The sequence below is a fragment of the Stegodyphus dumicola genome, chromosome 10, assembly GCF_044657685.1.
Source record: "Stegodyphus dumicola isolate Sdum_Otavi_A_Nest chromosome 10, ASM4465768v1".
NCBI classification, from domain to species: domain Eukaryota; kingdom Metazoa; phylum Arthropoda; class Arachnida; order Araneae; family Eresidae; genus Stegodyphus; species Stegodyphus dumicola.
Genome location: NC_140777.1, coordinates 179,347,996 through 179,369,312, shown reverse-complemented (window position 1 = coordinate 179,369,312; position 21,317 = coordinate 179,347,996). Strand labels below are relative to the sequence as shown.

At 32.8% G+C, this 21,317-nt stretch overlaps 1 protein-coding gene across 2 annotated transcripts in view; it reads right to left on the bottom strand.

Moving 5' to 3' along the window:
- LOC118187325 (ets DNA-binding protein pokkuri-like) overlaps positions 1-20,440 on the bottom strand; it is a 132,410-nt gene extending 111,970 nt beyond the window's left edge. The window contains exon 1 of one of the 2 annotated variants that reach the window (XM_085825936.1): positions 20,272-20,440. The gene's annotated coding sequence lies outside the window, so the exon portion shown is untranslated. The remainder of the gene's footprint in view (positions 1-20,271) is intronic. The other variant, XM_085825935.1, reaches the window with a different exon arrangement.
- Positions 20,441-21,317: the final 877 nt, after the last annotated feature.

The window sequence follows — 21,317 nt, the reverse complement described above, 5'->3', positions numbered from 1 at the left end:
ATGAATTATACTAACAAAAGACGCACTAACATCATAGACTATATATCACGGGTAGACTATAATTTATATTCTGTTCGCTTGGGTGTATTTTAAGATTTTACAACATACAATTAATTTCATAAAATTATCAGTTATATAACGTTGATAAAATTGAACGAAAATTCCAATTTATTATTACTGTTGAATAATTTCAGCACAAACTATGCCTTCCAAAGTTCTGTTTTTCAGTTTTTGCAATTTGCTTTCAATTCATTTGCAGTAAATTTATAATGTAAAGTGCTTTTATCCTAAATATTAATTATTAGATTTAATAAATATTTGAACATGAAAAGATTTTTTCAACTCGAAGTACTTCTGAAAAACTAAAGAAATGTTAAAGTACCTGACATACTCAGGATTCCATTACTCAGCGTGCTGTTATGACGGTATTCCAGGTAAGAAATAAAGTAATTTTACAAAGAAATGATTGAGAAAATGCATTTTTATTACGTCGGTAAGCGAGGAAGCTATCAACAAAAGATATCAACCTTAAAAAAAATTTCGCTAAGCAATTCTTCCCGCAAGACAAATAAGGAAACTTCAGGATTGCATCACTTAAACAATATATAGATTAAATTTCACAAACATGTTGCTTTCCTTTTTCTTTTCATTTGTCTGATCATGAACGAATGCAAAAATTAAACACTTTCCATAAATATATGTCTACAGTGTTGCTATTATCCGTAAAGTTGCTGTTATCCGACATAAACGGGACAAGATGGTTTTCGAATATGCCGTATATCGAATAACGCCGATAACCAGTAATAACGAATATTGAATAACACGGTGCTATTAATTTCAGGCTTCTTTTAACATAACAGAAAAGATCGGATATTAGAAGAGACACGCTGAACAGAAAAATTACATGAACACATACAAATTATAATGCTCTTGCGTTGCATTCATTTTACCATGTTCAAAAGAACGTCGAATATCGATAGTACATTTCATTGTCAGCGAAAAGTATTTTTAATAAAGATAACATGCTTGTTAAACTAACCAAACTAAAAAAACCATGAAACTTCAGAAGGAGAACATTCTCAAAGATGATGTTTAAACGATAAAAATATGCAGAAAGAAAGTTTTCTTTAAACAATGAACTGATTTAAACACTACCTCATTATCTGAGTTACAGACGCCAATTCTTGAATGAAAATTTTATCAAAATACTCATTTGTTAATTAATGCATGTATGTAATTTTCATCTTTTTACAAAATAATAATAATAAATTATTTCTGCATTAATAATTTCTTTGCCTTTTATTTCCACAAAAAAGGTACTCTTTTGGGCATCACTTACAACAACAGTTCTCCCAATGCACACAAAATCTATTTTCGATTAAAAAAGTCAAAGAATCACACAAATTCGGCATCGCGAACAGCCTTAGTACTTAGCACATTCAACATTGCACACGGTAAAAACATTGCTACATTTAATGACTGGTACAACACACAATACGACTAAGGTTGATACTGTGTTCCTGTGTACGCATATGTATAAGTCGACCGTTACGGAATAGAAAATCCAGTGACAAACCGTATGCATCGCAAACGTATTGCATTTCCTTGACGAAATAATACAAAGAAAATTATTTATATACATTTTTTTAGTGTTCTTGGCTGCTGCCTCGTTGGGAGCGGGATCGAATATCGGAAAAGGTACGGAGGTTTCTGAACATAGTGTCTGTGCGGCATGGGGACACTCAAAGTACACTGGCGAAACGAAAGTTCTATCGAATGGTTTTGCTACACAAGAGAGTGAGAGTCAGAGTCCCTCGAACCGACTTCCAGTGTATTTTCCTTCAAATCTGGGAAGGAGCTTAATAACTAGTGCGGGGCGATTACATCTGTGCAAAAATGGAGAATTTGGGTGTTCTGCTCCTGCTTCCGTTTATGAAATTGTTTTTGTACAATTATTTTTAATAAGCTTATTATGCAATTGCAGCTGGCGAAAATTATCCGAATCCCATTTCTGGGTGTGAATAATGAAATATTAAGCCCACATAGAAATCATAAGAGCTTTTAGGAATAAGAGAAATTCAAAAGAAATATGCTGTAAATCGGATTGTTGGAAAACCGCCGAAAACTCGGAAGTTAGTGCGTCTAAGGTAGATCTCGAGTTAAGACAATTTGTATTTAACAACACTCATTCTTAATTTTCACTTTTTTGCTGACATACATAACATATACAATACTTGTTACATACACTTTCCAGAGTCGCTATCGTATGACAAACGAAACTTAGACTGTAGTTAGCCGTTACTGTAATCCGCCCACTTCTAACCATCACTGCTAATTGCTAATTAGTAGTCTCAGCGTCATTTCTCCCGTCGCAATTTTATGCCTCGTCATAAATACCTCGTCATTAATCCATCATAACCAGAAAGAAAAGCAATATCACTAACGGAAAGTCCACATAAAAAAGAAGGCGAGGAAAACTCAAGTTTAGATCTTAAAATGAAGGTCATTGATGTGCACGGCAAAGGAAAGTAACGCGATAAAATAGTACAGGGGAAAAAGCTATCTTTTTAAATGTTTCGATAATTATAAAAGATAAATCAAGAATAAAGGAGGCAGTCAATATAAAATACTCAGTTTCAAATGAAAAAAAAAAAAAAAAAAAGAATAATACCAATTTAATGAAACGATTTTAATGATACTGTTAGACGATTAAACCCATTTCTCTTAGTTTGTTAACGATACAGAATAAACCCAGCTCGCTTGATTGATTCAGGGACTAAAAAGAAGATAAATACAGCGAGCATACATTTATTTAGCGTCAGTAAAAATTGGGTGTCATTAATTTAAAATCTGATTTAGCTTATATAAATTTTCGATTTCAAAACTGTCGAAAATTTCAAGAAATGTGTAAAAGAAATGATAAAACATAAAAGCTGCTCACCAAAGAAAATTTTTAATTTAGGTTGTTTTTGAAAAGAATGCCAAACGATCATATATTCAAGAGCGTAGTTACATCAGCGCATGGTTTAAGGAAGGCACATAAAAATAAGATTACGCTTCTTCTCAAGGAAATGTTGCTGATTTCAAATTAAAACCATCTCTTGTTTACCATTCACGAAATCTCACAATTTTGAGAAAACATAGGCGAGAATATGTTGCCAGTTTACCGTAAGAGTAAACCAGTTGGAATCACAATTTCTTTATTCGAAGACTTTGTTCTTAAATGGTAAGGGAAGTGGTTAAAATTATATTATTGCTTGACAGCGTTTCAGGACAGTCAGCGATTTAAATGAAAGTACAAATGTGATGTACTTACCAAAAAGCTTTTCTTATCTAACACCGAATACAAATTTAGTATTCAACGTACATATCAAGGATACAGATAGCAGTCACATATACGAAGAAATTTTATACTGATAAATGGAAAATTCAGTGGTAAAATTCACCAAAAAATAAAGGATACATTAAAATTATCAGAATTTCTAACCAAATGGCTATTTTTAACAATATTGATTTAAACCAAATTCTCACAGGCCACGGAAGATTTCCGTATTATTTAAAGAGATTCAATTTACGAAATAATGAACTTTGTATCTTTTGCAATGTCATCGGAGAAGCGAAACACTTCGCAGAGGACTGTCCTATCTTTGATGATCAGAGGAAGCTTTATAAAATTGATAATGCTATATATAGTGATAATTTTGATATCAATGCTCTTTTACTTTTTGCACAAGATCTTCTCAAATTTAGCAATGCAAATCGAAGTGTAATTGAATTGTGATCTGATGTTGCCCTTTGTGTTAATTTTTGTTTGTATGTTCGTGAGTGTTTGTTATATGTTGTTCCTTATTTGTATTTGTATCATGTATTTGTATTCGTTAATTTTCTTTTGGGGGTTACTCTTTTTTTTTTCTGACAATGAGGAGGCTCCGTGGCCAGGAGTGTTCTGAGTGTACTCCCCCTATGCCTGATACCTTATATCAAGGATACAGCTGCTTCATTCAAGGCATATTATTTGTAAATTAAGCATTTAAAGTACCAGCAGCGGTGAACAACCATGCTATCACATTATGCGATTTTTGGAAAATTTACGATATTCATCTATGCAGCTGGAATTTTGAAAGTTCACAGAATGAAGTATGAAAGAAATATCTTCAAAAATTTGAAAGAAGTTACTACGCAGGAGATACTCAAAGAGTATAATGATACATTGGGCGAAATCGTTAAAATTCCATGAAATTTGGATCTGGAAATAATAAAATCTAGAAAAATCAGTAGGTCATGAAATGCGTGATTAAAATTTGATTACTTTTTCAAAACGAATTTAAAAAAAAAAGTTGTTCAAAAATATTACTGGAAAAAGATATTAAAGTATTTCTGAACTAAATCAGGTACTTCATTAATTCGAAAATATGGATCAAGTAACTCATCGCTTCGTCAAAGTTGCAAGGCCTATTTGAGGAGCAGTGAGAAGTTATCAAGAAATATTCAAAGGGAAAATAAAAGATCAACAAATAATTTTAATGAAGTTTCTGATTAAAAAAGTATAAAGAAGCTATAATAAGAGAGCTTTAAATTAAAGATAAGAGATAACTCGTATAATAAAATGCACGGTATTTTTGTAATTTCCCGCTGACCACTGAGAAACAATATCGTTAAAAATGCGATTTAATTCTAATATGTTTAGCGGGACGTCACAGCACACTCATAGGATCTTTTTGGTTTTTAGGTTGCGACCACTTTTTGTATGGCACTTCCATAATTTGTATTTATTGAATATCTAACTAAATAAATAGCTGTCTGTTCCAACAGATTATCCAAGTTATCCAAACTTTCTCTGGAATGACTGGAAAAAATTTGAGCTCATAATTTATTTAAGTTTATTGTACGGTATATCTGTAACTTGCATCTCTAGATTATCTAAATAATAATAATAATATGTGCCTTCGAACTTCCACCAGAATCATTGGGCGTAGGGAAAATACTTAAGAACCAAAACCTTTGCTTGAAAACTGAGCTTTGAGAAAAATTTTAACATTTTGCACATTCTTCTGTGTGAGTTAACATACAATGAAACAGAATAGAAAGAATAAAAATATTACAGGTAAGTATAGTGCTATTTAAAATTAAACGTGTGAAAGAAATAAAAAGTAAAAAGCTTACTCAACATAAACTTGGCATTAAGTGCCAGGTTTATGTTGAGTCATTACATAAGAAGAATAAGAATTTCATGATAAAAAGATATAAAAGTATTAAATAAGTACAATAATTAAGGTTTGGTTTTAGTTGATTATGGTAAGGCACACTAGGGCTATCTGCCTAAGGAGAGAGATACTTTCGTGAAGGACTTCCCAAAGAAAACTGGCTCGTATACACGTGCTGCACATGGAGAAAACCACGAAAACGCCCATGCAGCTAGGCCGCTCGCCAGCGATCGAACCCACGTCAAAATTACCAGTGTTCAGCAATTTTATGCTCGGCTGCTGGAAAAGGCCTGATAATAATTAACACTTTGCCCTATAGGCCTTTATCGCTCGGACGAATCAGCAACTCGAGATTTTCTGCATATTTAGTGAATTTCTCACTGCTAATTTAAAATGATTCACACACAATTAGAAGAAATATAATGTTTCTTTTATGTCTGAAGGTACTTGCAATGTTATGCTTATTTCGCGGGATACAAAAGGTATTCTTTACGTATTTCCTCGGATTCAGTGCACGTTATCCATTCTGAATTTCCTCTCTCTCTCTCTCTGCTGCTGAATCATTGTCGCTTTCATTTTCACTGTTCCTATTACATCCACTTTTCGCTTTCTTACACCTTTTACTTCACCGCTATCTTCATCACTGCTTTCCTTCTCTCTATCGTTAAGTAGTCTATGCATATACGTAAATTCATTCTTCATCAACGAAAAATCGAACTCATATTCACTTAAAATTTCTTCACCATATTCCACGCTTATTGGGAACCGTAACTTTGCAAATAATATTCCTATTGCCACGACTGTCGAGTTCGAACTAACGTCGAAGACGCATGTATAACAATCAATCTAAAAAAAAAACTATTTAAGAGTAAAGATCAGCAGTTATTTTGCATCATGTATTGTTGAATACAGTCATGAAGTGATATTACCCAAAGCAAACCTAAATAAATATCTTTACCGCCCGAATTATCACGTTAACCCTTTCCCGCACACTACCTTTTAAAGTTAGAGTTTTGATAAAAACAAAAATAGGTACGCACTCTAATTAGGCGTAGAGGAGTACACAAGTAAAATTTTGTTAAGATAGGACTTATCGTTTTAATTCTGTGTGTGTGCCCAAAGTGGGCACACTGATTGAATAGAGCTTCGAAAAGAGTGCTGAAACGAGCATTGTTGTCAATGAACTGAAAGATTAGATGCGGAGAAACAAAGAATACAGACTCTCAGTTGTCCTAGATGATCGGTGAGCCCGGTTTGGGCACACCTAGGGTTCGCCGTTTGATTTTAAGCAAGATTTCAAGGTAAAACTTTAAAACTAATATAGAATAAGAAGATTAAAATACAGCCGAAAAAATAACATAGAAATTTATTTTCAAACAATTCCTTTTATACCCTGAAAAAATCTGGAAGATTTCTTTGAAAAATGAGGGTCTTAAAAACTAAACATGGCTAAAATATATGGACTGGTTTGTGTTGAGCAGCCACCTACTATAAATAAACAAGGTTCAGAGTAACATATAGCAACCTTAAAATCCCTTTTTCATTCAGGTTTTTTTTTTTTTTTTGGTGTGTGTGTGTGTGTGTGCGTACAGAAGGAAATTTTTAGGTGTGTCCAGACTGGACACACTGTGCCGCAAAGGGTTAAAGATATCGTAACGTTTTTCATAGCAAAATACAACATTTTCTTTCAATAATGATTTTCTAACCACTTCAAAAAAAAAAAAAAAAAAAAAAGAGTCTAAATATTATATTACGATAATAAACTATAATCTATAGACTATTGCTTGTTGAAATTCAAGGAAAGAATGTAACATCCAGTTGTAGACCAATATTCTTCAGTACCTACACAGAGTTCATTAGGGCATATTCAAATGACAAGTTTTATCAAAAATATGTCAAAATAAGTCAAAATGCAAAAAGACTACCTATTTCCACCAATATGTAGAATTTACCAATATAACCTTAATATATTTATATCACACAAGTAGGAAACGGAGATAATATCTAATCAGACAGGATGAAATTAGTAGGTTGAATAGTTTTAGCTACTCGAGCCACTGATCTACTTCTTGCTGATAATGTAAGACGATTAAAAGTTGGAGTAGATTACCAGTACAAGCTACTACAGAAAATTGTCAAAAAATAAAACAGCTTTCAGGCAATATTTGCAGTGTAAGGATATTATTTTAAGTTTATGCTACGTCAATTGGCAAAATGGCCTCATCCTCTCGAAAATATACTGCGAATTTAAAAAAGAAAAAAAAAAAAAAAAAGAAAAGAAAGAAAGAAAAGACAAGAAAAGAAAAATTCGAAAGGGCTCAGATTTTAACGGTCGCCCAAAAGAGTTTGTTAAGGTTTTTCTCCTCTCTCGCTGAGCTCGCAATCTACCACTCTGCTGTCGCACTCATAGTCTCGGGCACAGGAGATAATAGTGTTTTAATCTGTACATTGTTGGTATTTTCACAGTGGGAGAAACATATCTACATTCATGATTTAATTTCTTTAAAAGTAATATAAGGCGATAATATTTGGTGGCAACAGTTTGAAAATTGATTTAGATAGTTAAAACGATACACCTCTAAATCCTGTTTTGAGACTCGTCATTCGAGCTAACGCCATTTTGGGCTAAAAAAAGGGATAGTTCTATATCTCTCATTTTACTGGGCCGATGACGAAATTCAACTTTTTTTTTTTTTTTTTTTTTTTAAATACCTCTAGCATATACTAGAACTTAAATGTAGCATTGTTCTAACATAAGTATTTTGACACAAAATCGACATTTTTAAGTGACAAACATTTTTTTTTTTTTAATATTTCAATCCTATGTCTAAAATTACGCCAGAGCGCTAAGTTTCGTAAAAATCGCATTCATTGAGGACTAAGGGAAACTAACTCATATACACGTTCGGTTGGCCGCGAAATTGCAGCCAACCGAACCCCTGGAACCAGGTCTGAACTACCAGTATTCAGCGATTTTACCGCTCGGTTGATGGTGGGCTTAGGCAAAAGGGAAACACTGGGTTTATTCTGGACGATGTTTCAATTTTTTTATATTTTTTAAGTCCTTAATATCTTGAATAATATCGAAAGCCTGCAAACTAAATTCAACTTCCATCTGTTTACAGCGAACTGGTCAAGCAACTGATCAGCTTATTTCCTGAATAAGTATGATTTCGCTTCTACCCAGACGAATGGATTGCCTACACAAACCCAGACAAATGGAATGCTAAATATCATAAAAATTCTCGCGATTCGCGTCCCCCTAGTCTGCAAAAGAAAGATAAAGTCTGCTTTTCTCTCTTTGTGTAACTTTATTCCCCCCGCCTTATTAATATTCGTGTTAATATATAAATATTAATGAGCCCAAAAGACTTCATAAATGTTCCTAGTATTGAATTACGTATTTATTATCACACTTCCCGATTCTTATCAATTTTTATCCTCCTAACTAAATAAGGAAGGTTTTCCAACCTTGACATTCAAACGGATTTGAATTAGACTAATTCTGCCTATTTGGACAGAATGATGTCTTTTAAAATTAGCTTTTGATTTTCGACAGACGAATGTATTTTGAGCATTTTACCCTTGCGGTAGCTTTAAAATAACATTCAAGTCAGATATTGCTTTAAAAAAAAAGGGGGTCTTTTGAAATGCATTGAACCTTTTGACTGAAATCAACACTAAAAAAAAGAGGCCAATTAGCAAAATCTCAAGTTGGCTTGTAACATACCTTGTTTCTATTAACATACATAGTCTTTGAGCAAACGCATTTAGAAAAGCTCTTTGCTTCAACATATTCGATCACAATGGATATGACTCCATCTATTATTGTGTCAGCATAATGAATGAAAATTGTGAATCAACTTAAAGAATAGCGAAACTTTATCACTACACCCTAACTTTTGCAAATTATATCGTATTATAAATGATGCCAAGCACTGTCCTCGCAAAGCACTCCAGTAACATAAGCCGAGTTGTAAAATGCACCCCATTTTTAACTTCAAAACGCAGGAGCAATAACTACAAGAGGTGACCATCTGGAACACAGGAGTTAATTTAACTCCAATTTGTCAAGCTGCCTTTGTAATAGACTATTATTTAGGTTTACTGATGCATGTTAAAAAGCAGCACCACAGATAAAACTTCTGTAATTGCATTGCGTTTCTAATATTTGTACAAATGAAACTTCAAATTAAATTGCTAAGTTGGCTCGTTGTGAAGATAACAGATCGAAATAGTAGAAAGGCAGATAGGATCAAAAACTAAGTACGGAAAGTTACAAATGCGTGACAAAATGAAATTAGTAGTTTGCAAAAATATAACACAAAAAGATTGATGTATCGAAAGTCTATGGAATGATATTTATATGCTTCAAACTTTAATTCCTCCTTTTATCAGAGCAATAATTCATAATCTTGCTTTCACTTGAATTAGGATCTGAGGAAATTTAACCCTTTCATAAAGATCTGGTCACCTTTGCTAATCATTATGTCGAGCAAGTAGGGGCATAATATTGAAATAGCATACTAACACAAGGAAATGAAATTTAAAAAACAGTCTGTTATCAAAGAAATGTCCTTGAGAGGAAAGGGAATTAAAGATACGTTCCTCCCCCCCCCCAAAAAAGTCACAAAATTATGGAGAAATTAAACGATTGCTTTGAAATCAAAAGAGTTTGCTTTATTCTGATTTCATTATTTCTTTGTTGGAAGGTGGGGAAAATACGCACCACCAGCCGACAGATAAAATAAGTAAATACTGATAATTCAAGTAGGACATAAATAACGACGAATGAGCTTGCTGTAAGGATATTTTTCATGGTGTTCCCCATGTTAACGTGGGGAACAAATGGGGAAGGAATGTGAATGTGTTTACCTTAGTAAGTCAGGACACATCCCTTCTCTTAAACCCATAGTTCTCGCTACCTTTGTCATAACACAATAATCTAATTTTTTAGGAACAATGAATAATCTGTAAGAATAATATGAGGACTTCGAAACCGCATCTTTTTCTCATGCATGTCATGCCAAACTTGCTTAAACTAAAAGAAGTATGACGGAATAAACGGAATTTAACAATCTTCTTTTTCTAGACTGTCTTCATATATTGTAATATTTTATTATTTAACAAATAATTATATTTATCATCCTTGATATCGGAGTGGCAACGCCATATTTGTAACGTGTAACCGTTGCTGAGCAACGTCAGAAAGTGTTTAAAATTGTAATTCTAAAAGTTTTACCAGTAGTAGATGTATGAAAATTTTATAGAGAAAGAAACTGTAATAGTAAGCTTGAGTGTGAATCTGTAACGAATAAAATTGTATTTAAATTATCTATCTTCGCGAATTGAGAATTAAATTTTATGTTTTACTAAGAAGCTTATTCGTTATTTCGATAAAAACTGCAAAACACGTTACAATATGCATAAAAAGTTGCGGAGATTCTTTAATTTAAATATCTACATGCAGATTAGAACATCACATTAAAAAGTAAACCAATTTCACGCACGGAAGGAAACAAGAGTGACCTGCTCGGAACTCCAGAATCAAGAGAAGGAAACACGTGTTTACTATATATAGCATTATAAAAAATTAATTCGCAATGCTTGAAATGATACATTGTAACTTTTAACTGCAATTAAAAAATTATCGATTTAAATTTCCGTAAAGTTGATTGCATTTCCTTTTGAATCAGTATCTTCCTTCCGAATTTGTCTTGCAAATTGTGTCGCATTGTTCACTAATCCAAGGAAATAAACAATTAAATAAAAATAAGGTTCGAATTTCTAAAAAAAAAAAAAAGGGCCAGTGGGTTAAAAAAAAAATTGAAATGCTTTTCTGTAAATTTATTTCGGAGAAAAGTACTTATACCTTATTCCTTCACAAAAATATAACGATTGTAGGAGTTTCCTTACTATATTTAATATCTTGAATATCACTCCTTCCCCCCCGCAAGACTCAACATTCCGCAGTTCATATCAGGCACTTCTTCACTTCACTCAGAATTCTTTATTTTTGCCGAAGAGAATGGAGACCTTGTTAGATTAACTCCGATACTTCTAACATTCATATCTGGATTTGGTATCAAAAGGAAAAGTCCAGAGTTGTCATTCTTCTGGTTATGAAATCCTATAATTTGCAAGTTATGGATAGCACGTATTCTTGATATTTGTGTAGCAAAAGAAATTATCTTAAATTTTTAAATTCGCGTTTGAAAAAAACCTTCCAGTTGATTTCTTGTGTTACATCGCATAGCAGATAGGAGTTCCAATTTCAAAATGGCGATTTTGCAGCAAAAATTTTTTGCCTTTCTAGGATACATAAAAGAGTTTATACACTGTTGTTCTACAACGTGTGTTTCGAAAGCAGAGACAAAGATCCAACAAGCTCTCAGAGCATTCTGCAATAGCAGGGGTCTTCGAACATTGTCTACTCGCCGAATTCTTAGAACTAAGCGGTGCTTTCATGTTTTTATAAAAACTGCCGAAGTACTGCTCTGCATATCATTTCATATTCTGCATTTAAATTGTTTCTGTATTTTGTTTTTGTTACAACATACGTTAAGAATGATTTTTCACTTAAATACGCTTTCCGAAAGGCAAGAGATTGTTTTTGAGAAATTTTTAGGTATTCTGCGTGAATCTACGGCCGAAACTTCAGGAGCAGCTCTTGATTAAGTTTAATTTTTAACGCTGAGTCTGTTATATATTGATCAGTTACTCCTTTTCTTTTATTGGCAAACCTTCTGACTTATCGTAACACTCGAACTGATTTTTTATCCAATCATATTAGTTTTTTTTTTCCTTCTGAGAAAAAAATCCCTTATATTTTCTTCATCTGAAAACGGTGCATTATTGTAGTATAATTTTTAACACTATCGTCTAAATTTAACTAATTTTCCATTAGAAAATTATTTAGTTTTGCAAAACATTGCACGTCATTCTTTTTGACATGTAATGACCACATCCAGGGCCCGACTTAGCCTAACTGGGGCCCGGGGTAAAGATTTCTTTGGCGGCCTCCTCTGCTTCACTACTTCAGTAATGAAGAACCGAATTTTAAGAAGGCATTTAAATTTTTATAATAATAAACTTTCTATTCAATTTGGGGTCCCCCTCTGATGTGGGGGCCCGGGGCAACTGCCTTGTATACCCCAGCCTTAGTCAGGCTCTTACCACATCTTAAAGCTTTAAAACTAATCTGTAACTAAAAGTCTCTTTATATTTTTTAGTTAATAAACAGTAGTCAGCTAGCGCTGTATAATGTGAGTACTTTATAATTCTCTTTTCGAATTTTTATTTTGACTCGCGAACCCCGAGGCTTGACATATGGAACCCGGGATTCCATGGAACACAGTTTGAAGTTCACTGTTCTATGGCATCGGCAATTCAAAGACACCAGTTATCTGAGTAAAAACAAGAACCCAAAACGACCAAGTAGTTCTAATGGAACAGTGGAGAACATTAAAGAGAAGTTCTCTCGTAACTTACAAAAATTAACGGATAGATACACTTATGCATATGCAGTAATGTCTGATTTGACCTTTTATAGATTTCGATCTAATTCATAATTACTACCCGATAATGAACTGCTGGAATAAACTAGAAATCATAATTTTTATCTTAAAAGTTTAGTGTGCTGAAAATCCATACATTTCCCACAGAAGCTTAAAAACGTTTTCGAATTTTTTTAATTAATTTATTTCTTAAGGGGGCTCATACACCTTAAATCCCATATGAGCTTCGAATTATGTGACTGTTGCAAGAATTGAGATATTTTATTTATTTTAAAAGTAATTACCTCCAACTTTTTACAGCTGACTACATAATATAGCTGCTTCGGAAACTAGTAACCAGAAAGTTCGTGTTGCCACAAATATTTTTGTAATTTAATCCGCTTTGTGACAAAATATTTCTTCATTTTTCCACCTTGCGCGCATGATATTTTAAAAATGGCTAATGCTACATACTTGAAATTTGATGGAATTCTTTATATGGGCACTATTTTCTAACTGAACCAAAAATCTGATGAATATTTTAATATTAAAAAATTTTATGCACGAAAACATTACAGATTTGTTAATAAAATACATTTTATAAACTCAACTCCAAATAAAATAAAAATTTAACATGAAATTCTCAGTTTTGTTTTGGTTTACAGTAGTTTCCAATGTTATAAAAGCTATATATAAACTATGGAATAAAATAATGCAACAGATAATTTTAAACTGTGCGCGCAATGTGGAAACATGACGAAAATTTTGTCACAAAGCGGATTAAATTACAAAAATATTTGTGGCAACACAAACTTTCTGATTACGATTTCAGAAAGCAGCTATATTATGTAGTCAGCCATAAAAAGTTTAAAATAATTGCTTTTAAAATAAATAAGTTATCCCAATTCTTGCAGTAGTCACATATTTTAAGATCATAAGGGGTTTAAGGTGTATGAGCCCCCTTAAGTTTCTGTAACATATATTTCATACCCATGTATAATTTCCCCTCATATTAAGAAGAATTTTGTATCAGAAATTGTTGAATTTGCACCGGAGAAGACTTTGAATAATTGGCATCATCCATTTTGAAGAGCCAGAAAAAATGCTTTTCACATTAACCGCTGAGCAGATAAAACCGTCATCATTAATTTCATTAGCTCCAGAAGGGAATGAGTTCACTGTGTGAGGTCTTTACCATGCCCCATCTCGCGATGCAAATGGGAAGCAAAATTAATAAAAGATTGCCCCTCCCTTTCCATAAATCTTGAATGAGAATCAGTTTATTAAAAAAAAAGAAAGAAAAGGAAACCACTTGAAGCAAGCATTCTGTGGAGCTCATTTTCAAATGCTTTCATTCAAGAAACATGACCACTTGACATAATTGGTTGCCTATTCTCAGTAGAATAATCTGTAGCCTTCTATTCGATATGCGCGGTTTCGAATTTGGTGAACGTTTTATAAGGCTCTTTCCATCAAGGTCTTCGTGGAGTAACGATAGCCCCCTCGACGTGTATTCGAGAGGTCCAAGCTCGAGTCCCGGTTAGGGCACTGCACATTTTTGACATCTCCTGCTTCAAAATAACCTAAAGGCTCTACAGTAGCGCTCGAACTAAAAGGAGGTGGACTGCAATTCTTCACCACCAGGATTTGGCGATTGAGTCCCCTCATCCCCAACCGCCCTTTAAAAGGAGAAATGCAAAAGGTATTTTATTTCTCCTTCCATCGTGCCTTCGTGGTGTAACGGTAGCACACTCGGCGCATATTTGAGAAATCCAGGTTCGAGTTCCGGTGAGTTCCTCTCCTGCTTCAAAATAACCTAGTGACTCTACAGTTTAACTTGTTGCTATTCTTAATATCCTGATGGTAACGATTGCATGACCAATTTCCTTTGCTTTGCTAAAGATAGTAATAAACTAAAACCCTATTTACATAGTGGTGCTTCGATATAAAGGTACTCACACCTTTAAAAGTTACTTTTCACAACTTAAAAATTGATCTACAGAAGTGCGAAGACATCTTTATCTCGGGCCACCATAATGAAGATTTCTGTCTTTTCGAACAATGGCCAGTTTGCATAAAGATGTTAGCAGATCTGTGACGGGACACCATTATGAAGCGGTAAGACTTCAATTAGAAAATTTCAACAAGAAAAGGTATGGCGATGTACAAATAAATTACGCTGGTTTTTAGAGAAAAAAATAATACTTGTGATAAATACTTTTGTGGAATAAAATACTAATTCAAAATGAATAAAATACTAATTCTGTAAGTGACTAACAACTTAGAACCATTGAAAATATCTAAAACCATAAACTAAATGGCATAGCATGCATCCCCATTTACTTTATGATTTTGTTAGTCCAAAGGGATTTTGAATCCCGAAGGACTATTAGTTTCGTTTTGGCATTTTGCGTCGGACGGATAAATGTCGGTTCACTTTTCAAACTGTTGCCATAAAATGTTAGAGTCCTGCATTATATTTGAAGAAATTAAATAATGAAAATCTGCGTAAATGTATGTATATTTCTCACATTGTCATAAAATAACGGTACATAGAGTCATCGAATTTTGAATAACGTAATCCTCCAACGAATATGAGCATGTGGAAGACCAAATTTGAAATTTGAAATTTGTTTTATGATCGATTTCCTATTTTTTAATTTTTTTTTTTTTTTGAATTTTTGATTAACAAACTCAAGGATTTCAAAGCGAGCAATGGCAACGTTGTGCAGAAAAAACATTTTTATCTCCAGCGCGTGAGTCTCTGTATCGGAAATTCTAAAGATATGCTCGTTTTAAAACTATTTTGCGATATTGCTGTTGCACTGGATCTTATGGTTTAAGTGCAAGGAACATGATATTTAATAAAGAAAGATAACACACAAAATGTTAAAAAACGCCCCTTTGGACGTAATTTAAAATCTGATAAAATCTGAAACATTTCAGATTTTTATATTATTTTTTTATTATTATTATTATTATTATTATTATTATTATTATTTTTTTTTCGAATATTTTTTATGCTTCTAGTTTCGAGAATAAGCTGAAAACGATCATTTGTATGGGTGTAACCAATTAAAACATATCTAGTACTTTGGTAGGAAAGTTTGCTTGGATTTAAGTGTTAATTTTTCAAACTTTTTTTTATTTAACATTAAAAGATTCTTTTAATTGTGAATTTATTATTTTTGAACGCAATGCATAATCAGTTATGCAAACAATTTATACTTTTATAATTCTAGTCTGCTTTCATACCTGTACGGATGTGTTTTTCTTTGTACTATTAATATGCGTATTGTTCAAAGTATTACATAAAAATACATAAATTTTCAGTTTTAATTTTTAAATTCGAACTATATTTCAAAAATATAATAGATACTTAATTAAAATTTTCATTGCCAAGATTCGATTAAATCAGTCTTGTGTCTTAGGCTGAGACGTCTTTTTGGAATCCCCCAACACTAATATGGCCTATGCCGAAATTATACCCTGATCACTGAACCCTCAGAACTCCTAGAGCCAGAACGAATGCTAGGATTACTTCTTATAGAAGATTTTTTAACCCTTTTCGGCACGCTACCTTTTAAAGTCGGAGTTTTGATTAAAAAAAAAAAAAAAAAAAGTTAGGCAGTCTAATTAGGCCTAGAGGAGTACACAAGTAAAATTTTGTGGAGATAGCACTTATCGTTTTAATTCTGTGGGTTTGCCCCACAGAATTAAAACGATAAGTGCTATCTCCACAAAATTCTGTGGCTCAAGTGGCTCATTGATTGAATAGAGCTTTGAAAAGAGTGCTGAAACGAGCATTGTTGTCAATGAACCTACTGATGAGATGCGGAGAAACAAAGAATACAGACTTCCAGTTGTCCTAGATGATCGGTGAGCCCGGTTTGGGCACACCTAGGGTTCGCCGTTTGATTTGGTTGGTTGGTTGTTTTTTTAAATGGCACAAAACCTCGAGGGTTATTATGCGCCAGACAAATGGAGAGTAAAATTCAAGATGCATAAACAAGTATCAAGTGAATTGATGAAATGAACGTGAAATACTGATGAAGGCATGGAGAAATGACTTTAAAATGTCCAGGCAGAAGTGACTGAAAAAAGCTCTAACACCAGGTAGAGCAGCATAAAATGTAGTTCAAATCATATGATAAAAGGAGATGTCTTTTAAAAAACTTATGAGGTTGATGTGAGAATGCTATAAGATGCCAATAAGATCTGTTAAGTTAACATTCGTAGAGTTAAAATAAAATTCACGTTTCTGACTAAAAGCAGGACAGCAGGTTAAAATATGATTGACTGAAATAGGAACCTTGCAAGTGCCACAAATAGGCTCATTATCTCCTTTCAAGAGGTACTGATGTGTCAGTCTGCAATGACCAATTCGTAAGCGAGTCAGTAGTACCGTTTGATTTGAGGCAAGATTTCAAGGTAAAAATTTAAAACTAATATAAAATAAAGAGATTAGCATACAGCCAAAAATTAACATAAAAATTTCTTTTCAAACAATTCCTTTTACACACTAAAAAATTCTGGAAGATTTCTTTGATATATGAGGGTCTTAAAAAACTAAACATGGTTAAAATATATGGACTGGTTTGTGTCGAGCTGCCATCTACTATAAATAAAGAAGATTCAGAGTAACCTATAGTAACCTATAAATCCTTTTTCGTTCAATTTTTCTGTGCGTACAGAAGGAAATTTTTAGGTGTGTCCAAACCGGACACACTGTGCCGCAAAGGGTTAAAAGAAAAAAAAAATTGACTACCATTACTCATCTTGAAAACTGCATAAACAATTAATGCTCTTTCCTACCCTGCTACCAGCAAAGACAATCAAGAATAATCACAAGCCATCAACGCTATTATTCAAAACGCAGTTAATAAAGTATAGTATGAAGAATAAAAACTGCAAAATTCACTCTCTGTATTAAATTGAAACCCACTTTTTGTAATTTAAATAAACAGTGAAAGAATAAGATTGCACGAGAGTTAAGAGCATGTCACGCGAGTGTTCACTTTTGGCATATAATATGCAGAAAAATCTAAAAGAATTAAATTTATGAAAATTACGTGAATAGGCTTATTTTTATGCAATAATATTCTGCACTTCTGTGACTTAGCTTTAACTATTTTATAATTTTCAGATTTTCTCCAAGATATTTAGTTCAGACGAGGTCTTTATAAATATTTGATGAAACAACTTAACAATGCTGAAGATACAACATATCAATTAAATCTTAACATTCTGATATCAGTAGGTGGATATTAGCCAAAAATTGTGAGGTAACTGTCTAAAATGTCTTATCATTTTATTTTGCATACTTTGTACAGACATTAGATATTATTTCTGAAGCAGGAGTCATAAAAAATGAGCAATGCCATCGCCGGGAATCGCACCACGGACCTCTGGAATACGCGCCCAGCATGCAGACCACTATACTACGAAGGCAGGAGAAATACCTTATATACTCCCCCCATTAAAGGGCGACTGGGGTTTTAGAGGACCTAATCGCCAAATCCTGGGTGTGGAGAATCATTATCCACCACCCTTTTAGTTCGGGCGCCACTGTAGAGACATTAGGTTATTTCGAGGCTGGAGAGATGAAAAATGAGCAACGCCTTCGCCGGGAATCGAACCACGACCCCTCTGGAATATGCTTCCAGCATGCAGACCACTGCACTACGAAGGCATGCTAAGAAGGCGGTAGAAATACCTTATAACTTATTTATTAAAAAATTATTCATAACCATTTTCTTTTGCCTTATTTCAAAAAATACCTTCTAGGAGGGCATTGTAATAATTGATGTGCCTTTATGCTATACAAGATGAATAAGAAATACATACGATTTTATCTTAGTTTTAAAAATTTAGGAGAAATGAGTCATAAAAAGTATTGGGATAGATAAATGTTAGTGCACAGAGAAAGTCATAGCGTATAAGGACAGATAAAAGGTTGCGAAATATTAAGGCGATGACATATTCTATTTCTAGCTTATAAGCGTATTTTTCAAAATTAAAAAAAAAAAAAAAAAAAAAAAAAAAAAAAAAAACAATTACTACACACTTTGACGACAAATTGTTCGATAAAATGGTCTCAATATTTTATGCTACTTATTATAGCAAAATATTTTTTCATGCTTCAAGTTTAAAGTGATATTTGCAGTAATTAAGCTTAGTAAATACACTGTAAGGTTCAATGAAATTTTGGATTTACGTAAGTCGCAATTGAAAGGTTTAATAACAAAAATTTTTATATTATTGCATAAAGATCTGAGTTACAAATTTAATTTCAAGCATATAACATTTTCGTTAAAATGAACATTAGTCAGAAAAATGCCTGTGCTCAGAGTGTTCCATAAAAAGTAGCATGTGTCTGCGGTTTCGTCTAAGGGTGTGACGATAAAAGATTTGTAAAAACACTGTAATTTTTCATTAACCCTTTCGTCTCTGATTCTGAAGCAAGGTGTTAAAATAATTACCTACCACAGAGTTGCAAATATATCCTCATGTTCACAGAATACCTCTAACCTCAAAATTAACCATATCCATTGTCTAACTAAAAGGTGAAAATTTAGGTACGATACATTTCTGGGTTCTAAGGAACGTTAAAATAAAATGTTTTGATATTTTCAGATGCTTTTGAATACATATGTATAACAACAAGGACAAGAGAAAGAGTTAAATGAAGCTTTAAATTTCAAATCAAACGACAATCGATAATCATAAACTGCATTCCAGAAGTCATTAACTTCAGCGCCGCATTTCATCAGATTGAAAGATAGTTTCACATAATTGCACAAAAATTGTTTCGGTAGTATGCCGCAAATAATGTAGAATATTACAATATAACATCAGAAAACCGCTACAGTACTTACAAAAACACATTCTGTTATCGACAGCAACCACTGTTCCGTTAATAAAGGCACACATATAAAAAACAGCAAGTTCAATTAAGTTAATTAGTTAATTTTTCAAGGTTACCAAATAAGTTTGTAATTACTTACAGGTCTTTTGCTGAATCTTACATTTGTCAGTGAAGCTATATTTGTATGTAAAAATAGCCGATGTTTAAAATTACATCATTAGTGAACAAGCAATAAAGGTGTTTTGAAACTAGCCATGGTTTAAAATACATAAAAATAACATCATTATAATATGAGAATACAGAAATCATTGCCAACTATAATAGAGCAATTACTTGCTAGTGTCTTTGAAGATTACTTCAGTCTACTCGAATCTTCTAGTAAAGGGACAATAAAAATAGAATCACTTGAAAATTTCGTAAATTAATAACGCCGGCTTTTATATCACAGAACGAAAAAATGACAGATTCTAATATTTCATTATTTTAGAAGTGCGTTTACCGGTTAACAAGCCTTCAAGCAAAAAAAAAAAAAAAAAAGCATTCGAATTTGACTGGTTTTGAAGGCATAAAAAGTAATTCAACATTCCACGCGAATTAACTCAGCATTCAGATAAAACATTAAGGATATGTCAACATGCTAACTTCGAATGAAAGGAAGCGCATGTAACATTTCCGAGGAGAAATGGAATGGAACAGTACTTACATGCACAGCAATTCCACCACCTTGTCCTCACGTGTCGCGGTCGTCATATCTAACCATCCGTTGGAAATGTCCAGTTAAAGTGACAATATTTCCTGCAGAAAATAAAAAACAGGAAAACGATGCAAAAGCATCATTCGCTACTGACCAACTGACTTACGCACTCAACTGGACAAACCGCTAATAAAAAGATGTAGAAAGTTAGTGCAAAAGGGTTGTCGTAATCATAAGGATTCGGAGCTGCTACATTTGGCTCTTAAGCCGAAACTCAAAATGCGATTAAATCCATTTTTTACTTTTTTGTTTCCTCATTTTATTTCGTTTTATTTCTGAAAGGAAAAGTCCGATTTTAATTCTGAAATTCATATGAATTTTCTGAATTTTTTCCTTTGCTCCTCAAAAGCTGAATTCTGAAGTAAAAAGGTTGTTGCGAATTGTTATGAAAGCTCTCTTGTATTAAATATCATTGATGCATCCATAGAATTAACCACAAAAAATACAAAGGTATTTTCCTTAATTAAATCTTCAATTACCCAAAGCTGAATTTTAATACAAAGTACCAATTCGGATAATTGGATGTAAAAAAATTCAGTTATATGAACTCCAGTTATACGGATAAATTCTTTCTAGGCTAGTATGAAATGTAGCATAGTTCATGTTTTAAGAAATTATTAAATAAATTTTAATGAATTTGCATGATTAGTTTACAATATCTGATAAATATTAAAAAAAGAAAAGCAACTATTTTTAATAAATAGGCTTACTGACCTTATGAATTATAACTGAGCAATACAAAATACTCATTTCTTAAAAATGACCATGCTGTGAAATAAATAAATACGTTGACTTTGTATCAAATCCCTATCAATGCCGAAAACGGAAAAATAATTTCTTTGACTTATGTGGAAGCAAATGCATTTTGTATTTTATTTCAAGTTTTTTTTTTTTTTTTTTTTTTTTTTTTTTTTTTTTTTATGGAATACAATATACGGAAATGTAAATTTCCCTCATTTGAAATACTGTAGATAAGGATTTAGCCTAGAGAAAAT